Here is a 13,183-nt window from a genome sequence, read left to right on the forward strand (position 1 = left end):
ACCTCGAGGTTAAATTAGCTGAGGGAATGAGTCATTTCGGTCATTTGACCGAAATGACCCAACCTATCTATTAATTTAACATCAACACACCTTCCCATCGAGTCACCCATCTGCTGGCTGCTCCAGCCTGAGCACACTTAACTTGAGAGTTCTCTTAGATGAGCTACTAGTGGAACAACTAGTCCTTGCTGATATAGGATGCCTCTTTGCATTGTTATGGCGTATCCGGATGACCGCCCGTCCCCCAATGGCCAATATATGTTGTGTAGACAGAGCATATCACATACGTCTTATTAGAAGCAATCATCTGTGTTATTATCGGTCTTCGCACACATTTCTGATTATAGACATGTTTGCCACGTATCACACACATCTTGTTATATTGAACCGTTTATGTTCTCTTGTCTCAACGCAAACAGTTCATCCGAGTGAACCACATGACGTATATCGCACACACCTTGATCTGCCTCACCGTTTCTTTTGTGTTGCCTAATCACAAACAGTTCATCTGAGTGAACCGTATGATGTATATCGCACACACCTTCATCTGGCTGCCCATTTCTTTTGTTCCTCCTTGTCGCAAGTAGTTCATTGAACTGAACCGTATGTCCTGCATCACACACCCAACTAAAATCTGAAGCGTGTTTGATGCATCCGTCATCTCAAACGTTTTGCACATTTTTGATAGTTTTCTTACACCACCGTTTGCGATTATTGCATCGCATACAGTTTCTCGAAGTGTCTCTGATCATAGTGTCGCATTAGCAGCATCCTGCAGTAGTGACACCCCCAGTCATATTGTCGTAGTTCTTAGGCGAAGCCCTGCGCGGATCACTTCACCATCACCATCACCACGCTGTCATGCTGACGAAACTCATCTAATTTCTCAACACCTTGCTGGATCAAGAGGGCGAGGAACGTCATTGAGCTGAACATGTGTAGAACTCGGAGGTGTCGTACTTTTGGTACTTGATCGGTCGGAGCTAGAAGAAGTTCGACTACATCAACCGCGTTGTCAAACGCTTCTGCTTTTGGTCTAGGAGGGTACATAGACACACTCTCCCCCTCTCGTTGATATGCATCTCCTAGATAGATCTTGTGTGAGCGTAGGAATTTTTTGAAATTGCATGCTACGTTCCCCAACATGTTCATCTTGGGTGGGAAACAAACAGAAAAGCAATCATAATCTATCTTTTTATTAAAGTAAAACTATCATCAGTCTGCTATCATTATTTTTGGATCTATCCACTGGTTGTTACCATCACTCTAGATTTTTGTGCTCTCCTGACAAAATCTCACTATATTTTTTGTATGCATGTTAGATATTGTAAACAGTCATCCTGAACATGTAGAGAAAAAGAGTTTTCCGCGGCAATACAATGTCATGCAGACATTGCTCAATGGTGGGTGCTCTAGATTGTAATCCAGAGGAAGATATCTATTTTGAGGCGGATTCAGACGGAGCTGACCACTCCTATTTATCCCCCGAGGTGTTTGCTCTAACTTTGCATGATGATGTTGGTCATATCATGCATATGTTGCCTTGCAGTGCCTACTTTCGACATCATATATGTAATCTGCTTAGTTTAGACATGTCTTGTAATGCCACCTGTTAAGTTTCTATATCGTATATGTGAATTATGCAATCTCATATATTTTAGCCAGCCATAATATATGTGAAATATGCAATGCCATCCTGTTTAACCAAGCATCATATATTTGGATTGTATCTTGCCAATCCTTTTCCTCATTAAAGTTCCCTTTGTCGACAATGTTTGTAAATTCAACTACTCTTCCTGTGAATCAGTAATTTGAGTGGGTAAGGGGAAAATCTAGAGTGAAACCAAGGTCTTCAGAGCGGACAGTGCTACCTGTCAAACACTACACCACAACACTACTTCCCCAATAGACAAGTCGGTAGGGAAAACAACGTCCACCGACAGACAATCGGTCGGGAAAGACTATTGCCGACCGACCCTGTCTGTTGGGGAAAGACGGGAAAACCTTTTCCCGACCGACATATCTTTCCCGACCCACTGTTTGACAGCCATCCAAAGCATTGCTGACCGACTTTCTGTTGGCCCTGCTATGAACTTTTCCCGACCGACTGTCCGATGATCCCGACCGACTGTTCGATGGTACTTTCTTTGTCGACCGACTTTCTGTTGGCCCTACCATGAACTTTTCCCGACAGACAGTCCGACGGTACTACATTTGCCAACCGACTTTCTCTCGGCCCTGCCATAAACATTTCCCAACCAACAATAGGACGTTGTTATCTTTTGCCGACCAACAGTTTGATAGCATTTTGTTTAGCCAAGCAAGATATATTAATACCAAACCGTTATTTGGCTTGTGCCTTTCCAAACAATATCAATCAAGTTGCATATCTCATTGCAACACAGGATATTCTTATAGGTAAAAGTAACTAACTAAAAGGAGGAAGCATTTATGTTTCAATCACCAAGACACCTGATTGGTTTACAAAATGATAGATGCATGTCCAATGATTCATTGGTTGATCCATTACACAAAATACCCAATTGACAAGACACCATATAGGTTTACAAAATGATAAAATACACAATGTTTTTGCTTCATTACACAAAATGCCTAGCTGACGCAAACTGCCATCTTCATGCATGCTTACTTCCTGGTCCTCTTGTATGTCATTCCTACAAAGGATAAAAGGGTGACCGGTGAATTCATGGATTCATAGAGATAATGGAAAAATAATAATTGTATAAAGCGCCAATGGGAAAAACAAACTGGGATTTTAGTATTATAAAAACAGGGCATGTTCTAATTAGAATCTGTGATGGGTTAGACATAATAAAGCATCAATGCCACACCGACCCACCATATAGCCTGTATGAATCTCCTCAAGCCGCAGACCAGGAAGTATATTAAATGGAAAAGGAGCATATGCATCATCTGGCCACAAGGCAACAATTTAGCATGTCCAGACACCCAATTATTGGGAGCAACACATCCACCAACGGACACATGAAAGTCATTTTTGAAGAAAAGACTACACTAGTTCTTTTTCTTTTTGTTCTCTGGGATGGAAAGACCGCACTTTGCTTCACTAGGTGGCAATACATTAGGCAAAATGATTACTATCTAATACACAGCTCGAAGTTTCAATGATGAGTGCAGCATGGCCTGGGAAAAGCATTCTCAAAAACCCACATACATCAAGAGGTTATACATACTTTCCCTATGTTAGAAATAAATTTCAATGAGAAGAATCTATCTGAAATCATATCTAAATGCGTTACTAAGCACATGAGGACATGCAAAATACCAAACAGAAACAAAAAGTATCTGAACTTACACTGCATCTGACTATTATATCCATAAAAGCATCGGAGAAAAGCATCTATACTTCAGTGCCACAAATTAGATTAAATTGATGACCGTCCTCTGATCTCACTGCACTAAGTTTTGGCAATTGCGGGACAGATGTGGGCGAATTAACAATGACCTTTTTAGAACTAACTTGCTTATGCCATATGCATGGTAGGATCACCATTAAGCACCTGACTTGCTACTGCTCAGGATTCAGAAACTGAGTAGATTTCTCCTATACAGTAGAAAAATATTGTTAGGTCGAGGAGGTATGCACATAAATTAATTTTCAAATAGATATCAGCGCTTTAAATGGAATATCATGAAGCTTTCCTTCCCCACTAAAAAAACTGGGTCAAGTTTATCTAAAGAATGTTCACTTATGATAACCAAGAGAAACTATCTGTACATACAAGTGTTTTAGAAGCAACAAATGGAGTACTAACAAATTAAAGCCCTTAGCTACACTGCTGGTCCTTTGCTTTTTTTTAAAAAAAACTTGCAAGCATTTCATATGTGAGTGGAGTCCTTCTTTTGTTCAGTCAATCACATGCTGCTAGAAATAATAGAAGACCTTAGCTACGTTCATGGCATATCTTAAAATGCATCTAAGCTACACCAATATGAGTTTCTCTGCAATGTACAGATAAACAGTAAGAGATGTATTCAGAAATAAGTAACAAATTTCCCCATAGATACAATGGCCTTATAAACCAGAACAGTCTACAGTTGTTAAACCATTCTCATTGCAAAATTGCCAAAAACTAATAAGAAAAATGCAACTGTAACATCTATAGAAAAAGACGGATAATAAATTAGAACCAACTTTTCATATTTAGTCCATTTTCGAAAACTACTGAAGAAAAATAACAAAAATACTACAGCTGGAAATCTATACAAGCGAAAAGGTAAATTACAAAACCAATTAATACATATTAACTCTTCATTCCAGAAGTGAACTATTCTAGACGTTTTATAGAACTAGTGAAGCAAATTCACAGAAAATACTACTGTAAACTCTAAAGTTCAGAAATCAATCACAACCAGTTCATAGAAAATTAGCTAACTAAGGTTTGCTGCAACAATACTGAAAGGAATACCTGTAGTATAGACTCTTTTTGCAATCGTAGTATCAAGCTTGTTCTTCTCAAGTTCTCATCCTCTCAAATCCAGAAATCACATTAGTAGTAGCCAGCTCTTAGACTGCATTGCCGGCTACCCCATTAGCAGATAGAGCCCCTGTTTTTGACATTCTGCTTGAGCTTGAGCTCCCAGCCCAAGTCATGGCTGATCTGAACGGAGAAGGGAAAAGCAAACAAATCAACTAATGGAAACACCGATTAGGGAGGGGTGGAGAGGGGGAGCAGAGTGAGAAGAACACCCACCGTCGGGGGAGGGGAAGCACCAACAGTCAACGACCAGATCCCTCTTCAAACGAACCGGCTGGCACAGATCTGAGGAAGCCCATGGCGTGGCAGCTGTGGTGGCGGCTCCCAGGTGACGAGCGAGGGTGCGAGTGCTCTCTCTCGCAGGTGACCCACCTCTCTCTCTCTCTCTCTCAGCCCCGGATCTAAGAGGGACGGCGGCGTCCACCACCGCGCCTTGGCCTCTCCCTGAACTCCAGCGCACGAGCTAGGGTTAGAAGTGTTTGGGGGCTAAGCAGTGTGAGTGCAGGAGGATGAAGGAGACAGGGCAGCAACCTTGCTACCACGGTGACGGCATGCTGGAGACGTCGGGCGGTCGGTGGCGTGCAGGTTGCCAGATAGCTAGCGGTCGGCGGCGAAGGGAGTGCGTGAGTGGATTTGGGTTTGGGGAATGGGGAATTTGGATTTAGTCAAAGGCTGAATTAAAAAATAGGAGGGAAGCTTGGCGCTAAGTTTTTGGCCCGCGCGCACAAAGATGGGCCGGCCCAATTGGCAACCAACAAGTCGGTCGGCATTAATCCCCAAGCAACAGTCCGATGAAGACACAAGCTTTCCGACCGACAGTCCAACGTGAAATATCCAAGTATTGCCGACCAACAGTTGGACACGATACATAAGTATTGCCGACCAACAGTTTGTTAGAAGTTTTCCCAACCAAAAGTCTGTTGGCGAAATTGACTTTTCCCAACACACACCGGTAGGGAAATCTGGTGCATGGTGTAGCGAAAACAGATCTCTTGCTGGGTCCCGATAGCTCCTTAGAGATGGATTGAGAGACAGATGACCAATCCTATTCCTCCACCAAGGTGTATGCTCTAACTTGGCACAGTTATACTGCTCATATCATGCATATGGTGTGTTGCATTGCATAGTTTAGACATCATATACACAATATTCAACACCATGTTCTTCAGACATCATATATGCGAATGCCCTCTGCTTAGTATATAAATCACTCATGTGAATTATATCATGTGATCCTGATTACTTAGTTAACATGTATGTAAATTATGTCGTGCGAACCTGTTTACCAAAGACATCATATAATTATCTCATGCCATCTTGTTTAGTTAGTCATCATATCTCTGAATTATATCATACTATGCTATCCAGTTTAGATAGACATCATATATGTGAAATTATGTCATGGTATCCTTTTTAGTTAAACAATATACATGTGAACTATTTCATGTCCTCTTTTTCCACACTACTTTTCTTGTTTACTGGCCATTTGAATTGGTGGGGGTGATGCGGTATCTAGCGGAGTAAAAAACACGGTCTTCAAATAAAACAATGCTACATCTTGGTGGATATAGCACCCCGGTTGTACATGCACGAGAACCAGCCCTACCACACATAACCCAGAATCTCGCAAATTGTACCCCTACTCCGAAAGACAGAGAACCAGCTTCACCAAATCTAACCCCAACCATAGCAGATAGTAAACCTGATCCAGTTGATACAGCACCATCTCCAGCACAGAGCTCCCAAACAAGAGCAGTTAGTATTGCAGCTCTACTGCCCAAAGCGCCTGTACTACCACGGCGAACCCCAACTCCACCAGTTAGTACAACTATTCCTGTGGATGAACCACAACCAACAATACGTAGTTTAGCATCTGTCGTATTTGATGTTGTTAAATCCTATGTGCGTATCATCCATCATGGAAATATTATACTAAAGATGAAGGAAAAAAGCCAGTTGCAGGTGTTCGTCCAGGAGTTATGTGTAAGTAATGTAATTCATGGCAAATACGTTGCTTTGTCCCATACATTCTACCTCCATGGTGGTTATAATATAGCAAATGTTCCCATTTTTCTCTATAGAGAAGGACCGATTTGGAACTCAGGATGAGGTAACCTATGCTAATACCTCTGCTATCTTCAAGAATGCTTGGTGGCAGTATCAGAGTTACCTGAAGATAACATACTTCACTAGCAAAGAAACTCATCAAATTCCCTTACTTTCTCTTAAGACACATTTACGACATGATGACTGGGAACACCTTGTTCTGTACTGGTCCCGAACCAAGAATGTGGTAAGGTCTATGATCTCGTTTTTTATTTTCAAGTACTATATGCTTGCGTCTTAATGTACTCTGTTCGTGTAGAACATGTGCTTAAATCTGAAGAAGAAAATTGTTCTCATTTAAGATTCCATTGCTATGGTGCATACTGCTTTGCTCTTGTGTCACTGTATTTACTCATACAAACTTATTTATAAATTGAAGGATCCAATGAAAACTCTAATGGCTCAATAGGTATGTTTAAACATGTTTCTTTAACAGGTTTGCTACTCTAAATTGCTATGTTGATTTCTATTTCAATTGTGTATACAGTTGACTTCTCATATCATGCACATTACTAGCATCACAATAGAGCCAATAGTGTTGCTGTACATGTATACCCATTTTACCCATCTGAAATCTTGTTGTGCCGTGTAGTTTCCCACACTTGTATTCTTTCAATGTTGCTTTGTCTTGAACTGATATGATTTGAACCGTGTCTCTATTATGATTTGGCAAGACAATGCAGTGACCATAGGACGTCGATATATGTTTGTTTGATGCTTTCATTATGTACTTACTACTTGGCAATAGAAGACTTGGTAGTTTAATCCTATCCACCTTACTACTAAATTGGTTCACCGAAGTGAGTTTCATATACTACATGCTAAACCTATTTATGTGTCTGCTTGTCTCTTCTTTTAGAATGTTGACAGAACATTTGGGAAGAGTGCCTTATTAAGAAATGGTAAAGGAAGCAATGTAGATAAGGTTTAGGATAGTGAGACATCCTTGTTGGTCTCCCTCAAATCTGATAAAACAGCTAACGAAACTATATTGAAGACAGTGAGACAACCCCAAAGTCCTGTCTTTGTACAGTGTTCGAGTTACTGGCCACTACCGTTGGCACAAGCTCTTCAAACTCAGTGTCTGAATCAGTTCGGTTTCTTGATTCCCAACTACAAGCTGAAAGACATCGATCAGTGGTGCTATGACAAGAAGCCGAAGGACCGAGGAAGTCCTTGGAGAATTCAGATGCATACTTTCTGGTGCAACAGCAAGCGTTGGAAGTAATCGAATGTTGGAAATGAGCCCAATAATAAATGGGCCCTTAGAAGGCCAAAATATCACACGGGCTGGAAAGGGCCCAATGGTATAATGTGTCGTTAATGGGTATACATCGATACACTGTTCATTATGGGCCAGTGTCACCACAGGTCGTTAATGGGCCAAGAGTTACAAAGGGCCTCACATGGGCCTAAAGACGTCATAGGCCATACATGAGCCAGAAGTTACAAGGGGCTAGAATAATATTGGACGACCCACCAGATGACGCTACTGGGCCTAATTCGGATAGGCCATAACGGGTCGTGAGTTAGCGGGCTGTAAATGGGCTATATGCGAACAGGCCGTTAGCACACTTTCCGTGGACCGACCGGCTAACTTTTGACCAAGTCAAACGGGCCGGCCTTTTCACCTGAATGGGCCACTGTTGGGCTGTGCCACGTGTTGACGTATCATAGGCGCCTCCCGTCCAATGAGTGGATGACATATGTCCCAACGCTGAGCCGACATGTGGTTCCTCTAGCCATTGAGAATTTTACACGTGGAAAATCCCCATTGGTCCGGGCTATTAACGGGTTATCGGATCCAAACCGGAACCCGATGGCTTAACGGCGACCCATTACTGTGGATGCCATGTGTCGGTTACCCTTGACGAAAGCACTTCCATGACGTGCCATGTATCGTTATGGAAGTGGCCACTTCCATGATGATAATTTTGGTATTGTCATGGAACACTTCTACGACAACACATGTATGACTATCTTGATTCTGTCATAAAATCATCATGGATGTAGATGCATGACAAAAAATGTGACCTACTGTGACAAACATGTATCATCTCAGAAGTGTTTTTTTGTAGTAGGATCAAAGTGCACATGGTATCATATTTTTCATCCAAGGCTCTAAGGATCTTCTTGATGATGAATTTGTCATTCATCTCTTCACTTCCTAAGCTGACAATCTCATTTGTGATGAGAGCAAGCCTAGAATACATTTCGGCGATTCCTTCACCATCCTTCATCTTGAACTTATCAAGTTGACTTTGAAGCACATCCAACTTGGATTCCTTGACGGACTCGGTATCTTCATGCATATCAACCAAAGGATCCCAAATTTCCTTTGCATTCTCGAGGCGGCCAATCTTTTTGAACTCCTCAGGGCACAAACCGCTAAAGAGAATGTCACATGCTTGAGCGTTGTATTGCAACATATTCAATTCTTCCGCGGTTGCTTCATGATCCAGTTTTTTTACCATCCTCAAAGAATTCACCTTGCAAGCCAACACGAACAAGAACTGAATATGCATTTTCATCTTATGCTTCCAACTAGCAAAGTTGGTACCATTAAAATATGGACCTCTGCGGTGATAGTTTCTCTCACTAGTTGCCATACTCTCCTAGATTGTGAAACCAATGTGATGGATACCAGCTCTGATACCACTTGTAGGATCGAAAGTATGTCTAGAGGGGGTTTGATTAGACTGCTAGACCAAATAAAAACTTATCATTTTCCCAATTTTAGTTGTGGGCAAGTTTTAGCAAATCTACCAAGTCAAATGCATCCTACACATGCAAGTCTAAGAGTTGTGCAGCCAAAAATAAGGACTTTGCATATGAACGTAAAGGAGGGGTTGGAGATTTCAAACGCAATGAAGACATAATGACTTTTGACGTGATTCCGACAGGTGGTGCTATCGTATGTCCATGTTGATGGAGATTTCAAACCACAGAGGGTAACGGTTGCGCGAGTCCATAGAGGGCTCCACCCACAAAGGTTCCACAAAGAAGCAACCTTGTCTATTCCATCATGGCTTACGCCCACGAAGGAATAGCCTCACTCGGGTAGATCTTTACGAAGTAGGCGATCTCCTTGCCCTTACAAACTCCTTGGTTTAACTTCACATGATCTTGGAGGCTCCCAAGTGACACCTAACCAATCTAGGAGACACCACTCTCCAAAAGGTAATAGATGTTGTGTTGGTGGTGAACTCCTTGCTCTTGTGCTTCAAATGATAGTCTCCTCAACACTAGTCTCTCTCACACAGATTTGGCTTGGGTAGGAGAAGGATTGGAGTGGAAAGCAACTTGAAGAGGCTAGAAATCAAGGTTCAAATGGTAGGAATGGAATCTCTTGATCTCAGCAAATGAGTGTGTGATTCTCTCTCAGAAAACAAATGGTGGAAGTTGTGTTTGATTCTGGCTCTCTTGGAGAGTAGGTGGGGTGGAGGGGGTATAAATAGCCTCCACCCAAAATCCAACCATTACACACTTTTGACCCAAATCGATGAGATCGAATATAAAACTCGATGAGACTGATTAGTGTAAAAGATATGAACGCTGGGCTTTCCAGTGGGACAGAATTGGAACAACTCGGTGGGATCGAAGTGCAATAGCTAGGGGAAAACCCAATCTAGGAATTTCCGGTTGTTTCAACTTGGTGATTCCGAAGTGAAACAATGTCATCAGAGAAACTTGGCAATGCCATGTCGGTGGGACCGAAATCCATTTCAGTCAAACTGAATTGCTAGGTTTTGGCAGTGGCAATGGGGTTGATCATCTCGGTGGGTCTGGATGGGGTAGTTTCGGTGGGATCGAGATAGGAAGTTAGGGTTTGGACATATGTGCTTTTGAGAAAATGATTGAGGGTTTTTGGAACAATATCACTAAGCACTCGAGCAACAACCTCATCATCAATACCTCATCCCCTTTTAATATTATTGGCTTTCCTAAGGGACTCAATGTGATCTTGGATCACTAAACCAACAATGTAGAGTCTTGGAGTTACCAATTCTTGTCCTTGACATTTTGAGGGGTCCACATACATTAGTCCTTGCCATGCCAATCATTGATCTTTTTCTGAAATCTATTTGCAAGGAATATAAGATCAATGATGTATATGTTGTTATTAATTACCAAAACCACCCAGGGATTAGATGCACTTTCAGCATGGCACCGGCGGTCTGCGACTTTGCCCGCATCACATGGGCACCGGGCTGGCGACCCCGGACATGGCGGCGACGGCCACCTCCTTCCTCCGGAGGTGGGCATCGAGATATGGTTGATCTTGGGATCTCATGTGTTGCAAAATAATCGGCGAGGCGGTGGCCCTAGTGGTCTTCGCGCAAAGTCACTGTTCTACCTGTGATCAGTCCTCTTTGATCTGGGCATCGGCAAGTTCCAGACTTCTCCTTCCAAAGAAAACAAGGACCGGCATATATGGCGCTCTTGGACACCTTGATTGGATAGGGGTCGTTCGTGTGCACCTGCAACTTCAGCATAACCAGCTCCACCGGGGGATGCCGAAGCTCTGTTTTTGTTGACATGTTGGGACATGTTTGCACCAAGATTTCCAAGGGATCAACACATGTGGAGAAAGCCTTGGCATAATAGGAGGACTTGTAAGTGATGAAGGCAGGGTCTTGGATGCGATGAAGACTTTGCTCACAGGCAGTTGCTCAAACTAGGCTTGCGGGATATGTTTCCATCCAGACCGGGCACAAGTTCCTGTGAGACTGGTGGTACATGACTTGTAGTAGTAGCCTCCGCAAGTGGAGGGGGCAGCATTGGAGGACCTCTTTGTTAGTGGTGCTCCTTTGATTACCGAGTCGTGATTTTTAGGGTGAAAACACAAGGTCTGGCCTTTATTGGTTGTGCATGGCAGTGGCAGAAAACCTACAATCTTTGATCGGCAGCGACAATGCTTGTGCATTGTTTCCTTCCTAGAGGCGTTGCTTTTGGAGAACCTTCTTTCTAGTCCATGTGCTATCTTTGGTGGTGGTTAGAGGGCTACTGCTGCGGGTGATTGATCGCCGTGGCAGGGTCTTTTTCCTCCTTTTTCCTCTTTTTGTTTTCTTTTTTGATTGTGTGCATCCTGAATGTTTTTAGGCATCTTGTTGGTGCAGAGCTAGGTGTAATCGGTATCTACTTGATATCAATATATTCCCCTTTTCAAAAAGTACACTGCTCCGTTGCTTCAGAAGCTCAAAACATGTTCAGGCTGGCTTTGCCCACCATAGTTCTTCAAGCTGTTGTGAGCACTTACTGCATACTGTAGTAGCATAATTTGTGAAATGTGATGATAATTAATAATTAATAATTTGCACTCATTGCTTTCCCAGGAGTCGAAACTTTTGGGAAAGATAGATTTTTCTTTTGGAACTTTCAAACTTTATTCAACACTCACATATCAGATACACGTTACATTCAATAGAGTGTAGAAACTTAACTTCAAGTCTTTTAGCAAAGACTTAATAGGGCAATGTAAAGAGTTGTGTTTGAGCCCAGAACAAAAGTAAAAAAGCTTGACCACATCATGAATTCATTCATATTTTGTTTGGCTATAAAACAGGATGAATCATGAAGTCTATTAGGAAATAAAGTTATTATTTTATTTATTTTTAGGGTGCCATTTTGCATCTATATCTATACCAATATAAAAAGATCCAAATAGGCAGATCCAACAAATGTTGGCCATCAAATCAGGTCAATCCAATGACTTAGGCTGCTCCAATGATGAGCGCTCAACACGTTTAGTGTGCAGTTAATATCATACCAAATATTAATAACAATGCTAATCACATAATTAATACACAAATAATATCATACCTAATATTTACATATAATTAATATATTACCTAATATCAACGTACACATTTACTAGTTTCACATAAGAGCCCCAAATTTCTGGAAAAGTACTTATTATATATATACTTGCACAAATGTGTAACAAAGTCTTCAGCAGAGGGTGGGAAAATTGGAAGTGGGTTATTTGCATCAGGAAAACCCACTGTTCATACTTCGTCTCGAGTATAAACTATGGGACAAAAAACCTGATGCAGTGCTTACTACCCTATTACAGTTTAACAGAAGTTGAAGAATTAACTGGTTGGCTGCATAGCAGCTTAAGTGTCCTTCGTTTTTATTCAACTAAAGCGGTGTCTGACCGATACATGTTTCAGAAACACCTGGTGAAATATGGTAGATACTTCGAGCAAATGAAGTGAAAAGTCGGCAGATCTTTCGTGGGTCCACCAGCCACAACATTCAGGTGATTCCATAATAGCTTGTACGTCGGGCGATCCTGCTTCTGAAATTGATAAAGAAGAAGAATGTGAATGCATTTGCAAAAAGTGTTCACATCAAGGCATGTTATACCTAACAAAGATACAATTATTTATGCAAAAAATAACTAAACAAAAAGCTTACTGAAGTTCACACGAAAAAAGGAATAGGCTCCCAAGCAAAATATGATCTTCTAAAATTGCTAATACATGACACTAAAGACATTTGTAATGGGGTAATAAAGAAGGGAAAGAAATGCACATAAATACATACGTTCA

General features: G+C 41.7%; 1 protein-coding gene and 1 long non-coding RNA gene across 4 annotated transcripts in view; both read right to left on the reverse strand.

Moving 5' to 3' along the window:
* Nucleotides 1-2,244: 2,244 nt before the first annotated feature.
* On the reverse strand, nucleotides 2,245-5,329 carry LOC123133884 (uncharacterized). Of its 2 annotated transcripts, XR_006465423.1 has the most exons (5): nucleotides 5,052-5,329; nucleotides 4,737-4,964; nucleotides 4,452-4,643; nucleotides 3,338-3,586; nucleotides 2,245-2,675 (listed from the first exon to the last, which is right to left on the reverse strand). It is a non-coding gene; the product is annotated as an uncharacterized lncRNA (long non-coding RNA). The 2 variants fall into 2 exon arrangements; XR_006465422.1 differs by having other exon boundaries at nucleotides 4,737-5,329.
* Nucleotides 5,330-12,526: 7,197 nt separating this feature from the next.
* The window catches only part of LOC123136411 (disease resistance protein RPM1), a 59,099-nt gene continuing 58,442 nt past the window's right edge, over nucleotides 12,527-13,183 (reverse strand). For both annotated transcript variants that reach the window (XM_044555766.1, XM_044555767.1), the window contains exon 3: nucleotides 12,527-12,930. The gene's annotated coding sequence lies outside the window, so the exon portion shown is untranslated. The remainder of the gene's footprint in view (nucleotides 12,931-13,183) is intronic.

The sequence above is a fragment of the Triticum aestivum genome, chromosome 6B (genome assembly GCF_018294505.1).
Source record: "Triticum aestivum cultivar Chinese Spring chromosome 6B, IWGSC CS RefSeq v2.1, whole genome shotgun sequence".
Classification (NCBI taxonomy): domain Eukaryota; kingdom Viridiplantae; phylum Streptophyta; class Magnoliopsida; order Poales; family Poaceae; genus Triticum; species Triticum aestivum.